The sequence below is a fragment of the Manis javanica genome, chromosome 4 (genome assembly GCF_040802235.1).
Source record: "Manis javanica isolate MJ-LG chromosome 4, MJ_LKY, whole genome shotgun sequence".
Lineage (NCBI taxonomy): Eukaryota > Metazoa > Chordata > Mammalia > Pholidota > Manidae > Manis > Manis javanica.
Genome location: NC_133159.1, coordinates 2,843,702 through 2,856,679, shown reverse-complemented (window position 1 = coordinate 2,856,679; position 12,978 = coordinate 2,843,702).

The window sequence follows — 12,978 nt, the reverse complement described above, 5'->3', positions numbered from 1 at the left end:
AAGTGGGTTTTTACTCAAAGCCTTGTTTCCATTTGTAAACGTACCCTTACACAATGTGTCAAGAGCAGGGACACTTTCAGAAAGAGGAGCGGAGCCCAGTCTCGTTTTCCTCTTTCAAGGTGAGCGTTGCCAGGCCGGTGTGTCTGGGGGGACACACTGTGCTTGGGTAACACGACAGTGTATCAGCAGCAGCCGGCCTCCGAGTGCCCCTGCCCTGCCAGGAAAGACCCCACGGGTTCCCTGTGGCCTAGCTGGACATGAGCAGCCGCAGCCCAACCCTCAGCTCCAGGCCCTGGCGGACCCCCGAGGTTCCAGTGAGGGTCGAGGGCCCACACCTGGCTTTTCTTAAGGAATCAGAAAGGGCATTGTACACCCTGTTTTAGTTCAGGCTGCGTAACAAAATACCATTGCCTGGCAGCCTAAACTATAGGCAGTCTGGAGTCTGGGAAGTCAAAGACCATGGTACCAGCAGACTCGGTGCCTGTGGAGCACCTCCTCCCGTTTGCCGATGGCCACCGCCCTGGTAGGCGCTCACAGCCTATGCGGGGTGCGAGCCCACAGAGAGAGCTGGTGTCTCCTCCCTTTGTGGGGGCCCAGGCTCGCGGCTTCATCACCAGCACAGGCCCACCTCCTGACACCCTCACCTTGGAAGCTAGGGCTTCAGTTTATGGATCAGGGGGCACAGCCAGTCCATATCAGCCCCCTTTGATTGTGTGTCTTACAACTGAACACTCCTGTAGGTAGGTAGGCTTCTTGGGGTCCACATACATTTTTAATGCTCAGTAATCTAAATTATTCTTGCTGAGTGTGAGTTTTGGGTATTGGGCAGCATGAGCACATCCTCTGGCCTCACACCTGTTGGGCTTGGCTGGCTGTGTTGTCTCTCCTGACCCCTGAGCATCATCTGAGGCCCTGCTGCCAGCCCTTCCTGAATCCCTGGGTTATCATTAGCACTGCAATGCCCCCCAGGCCCACCCCTGCCACCTGCTGTTATGAAAACACACAATTGGCGCATCTCCAAGGCTCCAGGTCACCCACCATCCCTCGTGCACGGCGGCCACTTCCTCCTCTGGGCTCCCTCCAGCCCCCGCCCACACCACCTGATACCACCTGGAGAGCAAAGCCCTCCAAGCCCTTTGCTGGACAAATGACTCAGTGAATGAATGAGTCAATGAATGAGTGACTGAGTGAGTGAACATATGAGTGAGTGAATCAATGGGTGAGTGAGTGAGTGAGTGTGTGAGTGAATCAATGGGGGAATGAGTCAGTGAGTGAGTGTGTGAGTGAGTGAATAGATGGGTGAATGAGTGAGTGAGTGAGTCAGTCAGTCAGTCAGTAAGTGAATGTATGAGTGAGTGAATCAATTGAGTGGTTGAGTGAGTGGGTGGAGTGAGGGAGTGAGTGAGTGAGTGGGTGAATGAGTGAGTGAGTGAATGTGGGAGTGGGTGAGTGAGTGGGTGAATGAGTGAATGAGTGAGTGAGTGAATGTGGGAGTGAGTGAGTGAGTGGGTGAGTGAATGAGTGAATCAATGGGTGAATGAGTGACTGACTGAGTCAGTCAGTCAGTAAGTCAGTCAGTAAGTGAATGTATGAACGAGTGAATCAATTGAGTGGTTGAGTGAGTGGGTAAGTGAGGGAGTGAGTGAGTGAGTGGGTGGGCAAGTAAGTGGGTGAAAGAGTGAGTGAGTGAGTGAGTGAGTGAGTAGTATTTCTATTTTTAGTTTTTTGAGGAACCTCCATACTGCTTTCCACAATGGCTGAACTAGCTTACATTCCCACCAGCAGTGTAGGAGGGTTGCCCTTTCTCCACATCCTCGCCAGCACTTGTTGTTCTTAGTCTTTTCGATACTGGCCATCCTAACCGATGTGAGGTGATATCTCATTGTGGTCTTTACTTGCATTTCCCTGATAATTAGTGATGTGGAGCATGTTTTCATGCACCTGTTGGCCATCTGAATTTCTTCTTTGGAGAATTGTCCGTTCATATCGCCCACCCATTTTTTAATTGGGTTATTTGCTTTTTGGATGTTAAGGAGTGTGAGTTCTTTATATATCTTGGATGTTAACCCATTGTCAAATATGTCATTTACCAATATATTGTCCCATACTGTAGGATGCCTTTTTGTTCTGCTGATGGTGTCCTTTGCTGTACAGAAGCTTTTTAGCTTGATATAGTCCCATGTTTTCATTTTTGCTTTTGTTTCCCTTGCATGAGGAGATGCATTCAGAAAAAAAGTTGCTCATGTTTATGTTCAGGAGATTTTTGCCTATGTTACCTTCTAAGAGTTTTATGGCTTCATAACTTACATTCAGGTCTTTGATACATTTTGAGTTTACTTTTGTGTATGGGGTTAAACAATAATCCAGTTTCATTCTCTTGCATGTAGCTGTCCAGTTTTGACAATACCAACTGTTGAAGAGGCTGCCATTTCCCCAGTACGTCCATGGCTCCTTTATTGTATATTAATTGACCATATATGTTAGGTTTATATCAGGGCTCTCTAGTCTGTTCCATTGGTCTATGGGTCTGTTCCTGCTCCAGTACCAAATTGTCTTGATTACTGTGGCTTTGAAGCAGAGCTTGAAGTCAGGGAGCGTAATCCCTCAGCATTGCTCTTCCTTCTCAGGATTGCTTTGGCTATTTGTGGTCTTTTGTGGTTCCATATGAATTTTAGAATTATTTTCTTTAGTTTGTTGAAGAACGCTGTTGGTATTTCAATAGGGATTGCATTGAATCTGTAGATTGCTTTAGGCAGGATGGCCATTTTGACAATATTAATTCTTCCGAGCCATGAGCATGGGATGTGTTTCCATTTTTGGTATCTTCTTTAATTTCTCTCATGACTGTCTTGCAGTTTTCAGTGTATAGGTCTTTCACTTCCTTCATTAGGTTTATTCCTACATCTTTTATTCTTTTTGATGCAATTGTGAATGGAATTGTTTCCCTGATTTCTCTTTTCTGATTTTTCTGTGTATTCTGCTTTCTGTTGGTTCATCATTAGTGTCTACAAATGCAACAGATTTCTGTGTATTAATTTTGTATCCTGAAACTTTGCTGAATTCAGATACCAGATCTAGTAGTTTTGGAGTGGATTCTTTAGGTTTTGTATGTACACTATAATGTCATCTGCAAATAGTGACAGTTTAACTTCTTCTTTACCAATCTGGATGCCTTTTATTTCTCTGTGTTGTCTGATTGCAGTGTCGAGCACCTCCAGAACTATGTTGAATAACAGTGGGGAGAGTGGGCATCCTTGTCTCATTCCCATTCTTAAAAGGAAAGGCTTTCAGCCTCTCGCTGTTCAGTATGATGTTGGCTGTGGGCTTGTCATATATGGCCTTTATTATGTGGAGGTACTTGGCCTCTATACCCATTTTGTTGAGAGTTTTTATCATGAATGGATGTTGAATTTTTCTGAGTGCTTTTTCAGCATCTATGGAGATGATCATGTGGTTTTTGTCCTTCTTTTTGTTGATGTGGTGGATGATGTTGATGGATTTCCTAATATTGTACCATCCTTGCATCCCTCGAATAAATCCTACTTTTTTTGTTTCTTTTTACCCCAGCCCTTTAAACATGTAAAAACCAGTCTGAGCTTGAGGTCTGTTCAAGAAGAAGGGCCACAGGGCCTTGGACCACAACCTGAGAACTCACCGAACAGAGGGCAATCCACTGCAAAGTAAATGAATGGGGAAAGGGAGGAAGGTCTGGAGGGAGGGAAGAGGAGACACATTCCCAGCGGCACCCTGCGTCTTTCCCACCACCCCCTTGCTGGGGGACTTCTCAGTTTCAGTTCCTAATGGAGAAACCAGATCCGCTACCACAGGCCAGGTCCCCCTGCCTGAGCTGCACGTCCTTCTCGTCTCCTCTGCATCGTCACAATGTGCCATGACAACTTACCTGAACTGTCCTCTCTGTGGGCCTCTGAGCTGTGTGAAGCCTGGACTAATTTGTCTACAGTGACCTTTGACCTAGGCATTAGGCACCACCTCAACCCCTCTCAGACCAATGAGCACAGAACCAAAGACAATCAGACGGTTGTACCACCCATGAAATGTCTGTTTGGAAGACTGAAACGGCAAGGACTCACCATCTCTGGTCCTGGCGTGGAAGGGGGACCAGTGCCTCAGACCTGAGAGGGGACGGTGGGGATGGGCATGGGGTGCTGGAAAAACCAGGGCTCTGGAGCCTCCTGGGTGCCATCCCTGGCCTCTGGCGCCTGGTCTCTGGGAGCTTCAAGGACCCTCTGGCCTCACAAGTGGCCCCAAGGAAACAGGGGGCCTACCAGGGGAGATGGGCACATCTGGGAACAGCCCCTCTGCAGAACACTGAGCCGTGGGCACATGCTGACCACCCAGAATTCCCGTGGGTGCATCCAGGCTTAGCAGGGCTGTGGTGTCCAGTTGATTAACTCCTACTGAAGAGAGGGCAGGGAGAGGACAGAGGGTGAGCATTACCTCCTTGGTAATTTAGAAAATTTGGAACCACAAACATGCTTTGGAAGAGGCATTCCTCTTAATCAGTCCCTGAATATTAAATACTCATGACTGCAACTGATCCTTGCAAACAAAAGCTACCCCAGAATCAGCCCAGTTCTGGAAGCTGTGACAATGCAAACGGACAAGGCAACCCTACCATGCACTGCGTCACCAGTGTGTGCCGGGCACTGGCTACGTAAGTTCTCCCTCTCTGTGGCCGGTCTGGTCAGTATTGGTTAACATTAATGGTGGAGCTCCTCAAACTTTAATCCACATAGAAATCACTTGTTTTAATACAGGTTCTGATACAGTAGGTCCTGCTGAGATCCTTCATGTCTAACAAGTCCCAGGGACTGCCGCTCCTCAGACTTTACAGAGATTTAAAGCATGAGCATTTGGGCAAAACTGGCAGCCAGTGGCGGTTAGCTAGTTGGCTGGCTGTTGTGTGGGTGGGTGGATGGATGGATGGATGAGTGGGTGGATGGATGGATGGATGGATTGCTGAGTGGATGGAAAGATAAGTGGAGGAATGCCACAGCAATCATTAATTATCCCCTTCAAAACAGCAAAGTCTCCTGTTTCTTCTGTCTCCTCACTTGCCCTCTACAATGCATCCTCCACACAGTTTAAAGCGTTCATTGACTTTCCATCTCCAGGACGAATTTCAAAACCTTGCCACAGCGCCCAGGCCCAGCTGCCATCTATTACCTCGGTGTGTTGTGCTACTTACCTTCTTGCTCCCAGGGCAGCCCCGACTCTGCCTGCCAATGGTGCTTTCAAAATGCAGTGTTCCTTCTCACCCCAGGGCCTTTGCACAGCCCTGGAACCTCTTCTCCACCTCTGTGCCCAAGTATGTCCTTCTCCCTTGCAGCTGGTAATTCTTCACTATGTAGCTTGTTTAGTGTCTATCTTCCCACTGATGAACGCTTCAAGAAGTCAAGGAATGGATCCATTTGGCTCACCGTTTATCCCCAGAGCCCAAGACAGTGCCTGGCAAAGAGCAGGCAGTAAATGCTTGTTGAATGACCAAGAATGCCCAGTATCTAGCAATTAAAACCATACTGCTTGCTCAAGAGAGCCCAAGTTGGACTGATGCTAATTCCGCAAGACACTTTTCAGACAGCTCACTGAAATAAGGCCAGATGGGGTGATGACCGATGCCAATAGATTACATGCACAGAGATATCAGGACACAATATGCAATGCTGACTTTTAAATGCAGTGTTGACTTTCAAATGACTAGACCCTGTAATGCCTCCCAGCCCCCACCCACTGCTAACCAGGATTCAGATTCCAACAGACGGTTGATATTTTGAAGCAGACAGTTCTTTGCAGTGGGGGCTCTCTGCCACAGCACCCTCTCCTCCCTCCAGGTGGGACAAGGTGGAATGTCTCCAGACAGTGCCAAAGCCCCGTGGGGGTCAGGATCAGTTCAGATCCGGTACCAACAGTGAGCCCCAGTGATGAGGGACACAAGCTACTTTCTGCTGGACTGTCTTGATCCAGGAGGCACATTCATACTACCTATTTGGGGGGGTCATGCATCTACTTGAGCATCTAATGAAACCTATTAATTTTCCGGAGGCAGGATGGGGCTGTCTAGACATTCAAGCCCACTTCCTCAATATTTAGGAGGATTGCTGACCCTCTGAAGTCCGTGTATGCCCCCCTGACAACCTGCTGCAGAGCTTATGCACTTTAGCCTAAAAGCCCTTAGTCCATGAAAATGGGTGGACTGAGATCTTTTAGGCATTTTTTCATTAATAGTATTTATGTCTGTATTGCCTTCCTCATGCAAAGGAAAAGGGAAAATAGAGCTACACACAGCAAGCTAACGTGTAAGTAAGGAAATCGGAGGTGGGGGGGGGGGGGAGTGGGGAAACAAAGCTGTGTCTGTTAAAAGGCAGCACCTATTTTTCAGGCTACAAAATGCTTTATAGTAAGTCAAAGTTGGGTGTAAATTTGGCCCTGAGTCAATGTAAAGGGAGAAACATTATCAGCTTATACATTCCATTGTTCTGCAGGATCCCCCAAGAGGGGGCCAGTATTTTCCCTCTTTTCTCTCTCTCCCTTCCTCTTTTTTTAAATTCTCCCCCCACTTCCACAAAATACAATTTTACATTACTCAGGAGACAAAGTTTGAGCCCACTGGAAATTGGATGAAATAATTGTGGCTTAGTCAAAAACTATTTAATAAGGAATCCCTAGACACCACTGCAGCTTGGCAATGCCTTCCAGCGTGCTGCCTGCCGCGTAGCAGGTGCTACGCAAAGGTAATTCTTACATTTGGGTTATAGTAATGAACACAATCACCTAGCAAAGTGCACGTTAGCCAGAGATACCCTACAGGTAGGGAAACCAAGGCTCAGGGAGAGGTGTGGCGGGATCACACAGCTGGCAAGCATCAAGGTTGCTGTTTGGTGCGTATTAATATTCCAGGAAAGACTCGTAGTGGCCAAAAAGCCTGGCATGTCCTGGGAAAGAGCACAGACTTTGGGCAGGTGATCAGTGGATATGCAGGGAGTGGATACATCTCTCAAAGCCATGAGATTCACTTCCGTGCAACCAGAGACAAGGTATTTCCCAAGCAGGCAGCCACACCTTGCTAAGTGCTGGCATGGTACCTGGGGGCAGGAAACTGCAGGTGCAGAGCCCAGGAGGAAGGGACCTATTCTAGGACAAGCACCCCCAGAGGGCTTGGGCCCCTCCTCACCTGGGGCTCTCTCACCACTTTCTCTGCAGGTGGATGACATGGGCGTGCACATACTTCGGAAGCTCATGGGCTCAGCAGACACTGAGAAGCTGTGAAACCTGATCTGAAATGGAAAACTTTAAAAAAATTAACCTTGGAGAGTCTAGTTCCTGGAATGAGACAATACCCAATGCCCCCCCTCCAAACTCTTGAGAAAGCAGAAGGAAAGAGACAGGTAATGTCACCCAAAGGGGACACTTGCTATTTTTTTTTTAATTGTCATTCTAAGGTGTGAAATACTATCTCACTGTGGTTGTGACTTGCTGATCCATGATGTTGAGTGATATTGAACATCTTTTTCATGTACCTGTGGGCCATTTGGATGTCTTCTTTGGATAAAACTGTAGTTACTCTACTCATTTTTCAATCACATTTTTTTTTTTTTTTTTTTTGCTAGAAGAGATCTTAAATGTTCTCAACACAAAAAAAGATACGGTAATTATGTATGATGGAGACGTGAGCTAACAGTGTGATGGTAACCAGATTCCAGTATATAAATGTGTCGACCTACCCAATGTTTCAAGTCCATTTTATCTCAATAAAGCCAGAGGGGAAAAGAAGACCCCGATCATGTTGAGAAATGGAAAACTCATGGTTGGGCACAGTGTCCAGAGAGAATGGAGAAGCAGGAAGCTCAGAAGTATGCATAACGTTAAGGGACTGGCCAAACCCCTGTCTGCTGGTTGGGGAGACCGAGGCTGGGGGCGTGTCAGGTAGTGAGACCCTGTAGGTACTCTGGGGCTGTCCCTTCTGTGGAAGAGGGGTGCATCTGCCTTCTTCCTTGGAGGAGCCAAAATGAGCCTTTAAAATGGAATGAGAAACCTCTCACTCCTTTCAACTATGATACTGACAGTTCCCATGGGGTAGCAGAGGCCCCCATCTGTGAATCTCAGGTCTCTTAACTTCTGTGAAAATGTCATCAAATACTCAGAAAGCTATGAGTTTGTATTTATGACTTTCATCTTTAAGGTAACTTAATTACAAGTGTCTGTCATTTTTCACAATGGCTCTGTTTGTCAACCTGCACACAAATTTCCTGAAAATTCCACAACTGTCTCTTGTAAGCCTGTGCAAATGGTGTGAGCATTTCAATCTCATCCTCCTGAGCTTGTCACACAAGACGCTGCCCCTAGTCTCCGCACGGCTTACGTGGCCTCTCATACACTCAGGACACCCAGACCTCTGAGGCCAGCCCATATCCTTCTTTTTCCTGAGGTCCAGAACCAGTCAGCTGCCCCTCTGGGGAAACCTCAAGGACCTCACTTCCTAAATGGGTGCGACAGAGCTGGTTACCCTTTTGTGACCAGTACCCTTCTTCCTTTCTCTTGCTTAATGATTCCAACATCCACTGATTGGTCCCAAAGACCCAGGAGCCACCCCATCTTCTGCACTGAGCCCTTATCCCCAAACACTGCCCTGCCCCTATCGCAATACCCACTGCTGCATATTACAAATCACTGTTTGGAGCCCCGTGTCTCACCTCCAGCTCTATGGAAAAAAAGGGGGTGAGACTTACTTTTGAATCTTGGCATCTCCAGTGCCTACCAACCTCCCTAGGCTTGAATCTAATCATCCATAAGCCTTTAGTGAGCACCTGCTGTGATTCAGGCGTTATGCACCAGGAGATGATAAGGCAGAAGAGATGACATCTCTCCTGGAGAAGTGTGAGGCCCAGGGGCCCCGAGAAGTCAGGGTCAGTGTACAGAGCTTGGTGCTCCCACCCCTACATCCATATTCTGTCCAAGCAACTCCTGCCAGGCTCACGTAGCTTGGCCGTGGTACAGCTCACGGCTGGGATTCAAGCAACAGAAGCGGTGCTTTGAGTTTTCTGGTCTGGGTTCCTTCCTTCAATGGGGGGAGGATGGTGTGGGAATAGCCACCCACATTTTTTAAGATGTGAATTTTTTAAATGTCTGTGCAGCAACCCTGGAGAAGCGGCAGGAGGCTGGGGGTTGGTGGAGGCTGGGCAGGTGGGGTGTGAGACCCCAGGGCTGGGTCGGGGAGGATTCCCCTCTAGGTGCTGAGGCAGGCCGTGGTCACACGAGTGAATGGGTTCCAGGGCACAGGAATTCACCCTGCACAGGGATGAGAGATGCCCCCTCTGGAGCCCACTGACCTGAGCTCCCCCACCAGGGCTCTGCAGCTCAAGGGCTTTGGGGCTGGGCCAAGTCAAGTTCTCAGAGCCTTCAGACTTGGAGGGGATGCGGGGAGCAAGACAGGGGCACGCTGAGCAGAGACAGTCACGGGGCTGATCAGAGACCCCAGGAGGCCCTGCAATCGAGCTGTCTGGGGTCACTTTTATAAGGGCACTGATTCCACTCATGAGGGCCCCACCATTGTGACCTGATTACCTCCCAAACTCCCCACCCCCTAACACTGTTGCACTGGACATGGGATTTCAACACAGGAATTTAGAGGTGGGGGATACAGGCATTCAGACCATAGCACCTATTTGTTTTTACTTTAAAAAAAAAAAAAAAAAAATATATATATATATATGGCTATTAGCAAAAATTTAAATTACACATGTGGCTCACATTATACTTCTATTGGGTAGTGTGAGCAGAATGACCTTCATTGTACAGAAGAGCGAACCGAGGCACAGAGAGGTAAATGACATGCCCAGTGTAACACAGCTGGTGAGAGGCAAGGTCGGGATTGGAATCCAGAACGTGTGGCTCCAAGCCAGGGCACCGAGCCACTGTCACGGCCCCAGCGCCCCCTCATGCATCAGGGGGGTCTGTGGGAGGAAGTTGTGTGAAGATCAGAGGCCACTGCTGCCCCCCCCCCCCCTGGAGGGACCTCTTGCACCAAGATCGTCTGCACTGCACGGAGAAAGCCGGGAGCTGAGTGACCCGCTTGCCCTTGTCCATCTGTCCCTGACAGATTCCCATCCGGGGCGGATCTCCATCTCCCTCATGGCGAGCCCTGTCACCCAGCAAGAGGGAAGTACTTGCGAGTGTCAAGTGGAAGAGAAAACAAGGTGTGGAACAAGACGCATTGTGTTTCTGGATGATTGGGTTTAAAGGACACGAACTCCTTTGCTCTCTCTCTGAGCATGGTGGCTGTTTCTAGGGACAAGCCAAAGCCGTCACCTGGCTCCAAGGGACACCTGACCCCAGCAGAAGGTCCCTCAGCTGGTCAGAATTGCTGGGACTCAAACCCTTTCCTGTGACTTCAGAGGCAGACTTTCAGGAAAAAATTAGAAGAGAAATATGATGTCTTCTTTGCCTCGAGAGATCACCTACGGAAAGCCACACACACCCATCACTAGAGCCCAGTGGGTGCGGTCAGAGATATTCAAACCTGCCCTACCCTGCCCCACCACGTGCACCATCTGCAGGGGGACACGCTGACTGTTCATACAAATCCACTGACCCCCACAGGCCCACCCACACCACCGCTGTACTGTCATCAAGGACGCACACACCAGAACCACACCTGCTAGGCTCTTCCACAGTCATTACATCTGCTCTCCCGAGCACAAGTCCCCTGCATCTGTTACAGAGCAAGAGACTCAAAAAACAACAGCAGCCAGACCTGTGGACCGGGTGTTCTCGCATTCAAAGAATCCATTAGAGGTAAGGGGGTATTTCAACGTGGACTGGGCATCAGATGATACTGAGGAGGCATCGTTCATTTGTGAAGTGTGGTGATGCCAGAGCATCAGTGGGCTCCTGAAGGGGCCCATCCTTCCTCCTATGGAAAGCTGCATGGATCTCCCCACCTCTGAATCGGGGCTCAGCCATGGGACTTGTGTTGACCAATTTAGAGCAGGGCAGAAGAGACCTTGTGGACTTCTGAAGCTGAGCCTTGGGACATGTGGAGCTTTTATTTTGTGGGGTTGGAAGGCTTCTCCCAGGAATCCATCCACCACGTGGTGCCACGTCCAAGCCAAGTGGAGCCGAGTGAGGATGCTCCGGCCGACAGCCCAGCACCGGCTCCCGCCCGAGGGCACAAACCACCCAGAAGAACTTTCCACGCCAGCCCAGCCACATCGCAGAGCTATGGGATGGGAGGCGGTGGTGGTTTTAAGCTGCCACATGTTTTAAAACAGAACAATGGACAACAGCAATAATGTTGGCAAGCAAAATAAATAAGCTTTCCTCATGCACTGTGGGTGGGAATGTAAATTGGTGTAGCCACTATGGAAAACGATGTGGAGTTTCTCAAAAATTTAAAAGATCCTATGATCCAGCAATTCCACTTCTGGGTGTCTATCTGAAGAGAATGAAAACAGCAATTTGAAAGACAGCTGCACCACATGGTTATTGCAGCATCATTATTTATAACAGCCAAGATACAGGAGCAACATAAGTGCTCACTAATGGATGAGTGGATAAAGAAAATGTGGTACATATACACGGTGGAATATTACTTAGCCACAAAAAAGAAGGAAATCCTGCCATTTGCAACATGAATGGATCCTCAGGGCTCTGTGCTAAGTGGAATAAGCCAGGCAGAGAAAGACAAATACCTTATGATCTGACGTACATGTGGACTTTAAAAATCAAAACAAAAATGACTCATAGATACAGACAACAGATTGGTGGTTGGTGGGTATCGGGGGTAGGAAGAATGGGTAAAAGGGGTCAAAAGGTACAAACTTCCAGTTTAAAAACAGACAAGTCCTGGTAGAGGTGATGTACATGGTAACTTAGTTAACAAGCCTGCATTGTATATTTGAAAGTTGCTAAGAGACTAGATCTTAATGTTTGCATCACAGGAGAAACATGTGGAACTATGACAGATGTTAAGCAGACATTGTGGGGATCTTTTCTCAGTGTGTACAAATACCAAATCATGACATCGTGTGCCTGAAACTAGTCTAATGTTATATGTCAATCATATGTCCGTTTAACAAAATAAACAAGTTCTTACTCTCAAATGTGTGCATAGATATTCAACCTCCTCAACCTAAACACACTTTTCCACAGATCCTCTACACAGGTTCCCACAGCTCCTAGAAATTACACACACAAAGATGCAACACAAGCACCTGACCCCTAAAATATTGAAAGTCCCACCGGCAAACAGGAGCACTGCTCACCAACCGACCTACCCCCAGATTTAACCCCAAAAACGAACAGACATCAGTGTACCGACACACACCAATTCCTGGACATAACCACGCACATCCTTACTACCCATAGAGACGACTAGATGGTAGTGAGAAACAAACATGCTTACCAATGGTGTAGCCAGACAAGCAGGCAGTGTTCAAACACCTCTCAAGCCCTAACCAAGGCACCATTCACTCATTCATTCATTGAATGGATTCATTGAATTCTTTGGACAAATGCATACTGAGTCCCTACTGTGTGCCAGACCCTGTTTTAACCATTTAGGATTCATCAATAAGCAAAATGAAGATTCCTACCTTGCAAAGTATATAAAGAGTCTGGAATATCTAGTTCCAGAAAGTAAGGAAGTGCTTACAGATTAATGGGGCCGTATCTACAGGACAAAGGAGCTGGGCCAAGGGTGGGATAAGTTGGTATCAATGATGACAGTCACCAAGGATACTCCATTGAATGTGCAAGAATCAGAGGTTATGTTGACATAAATAACAAATAAATAACTAAATGCCATGTGAGGAAGCTCCCACCAGGTAACATCCTGATTGGCACCTGGGTATTGGACTTCTAATCTCCAGAACCATCAGAAAATACATTTCAACAGTTAAGCCACCCAAGCTCTTTTGTTATGGCAGCCCGAGTGCTGTAAGTCATTCAGATTCCCCACTG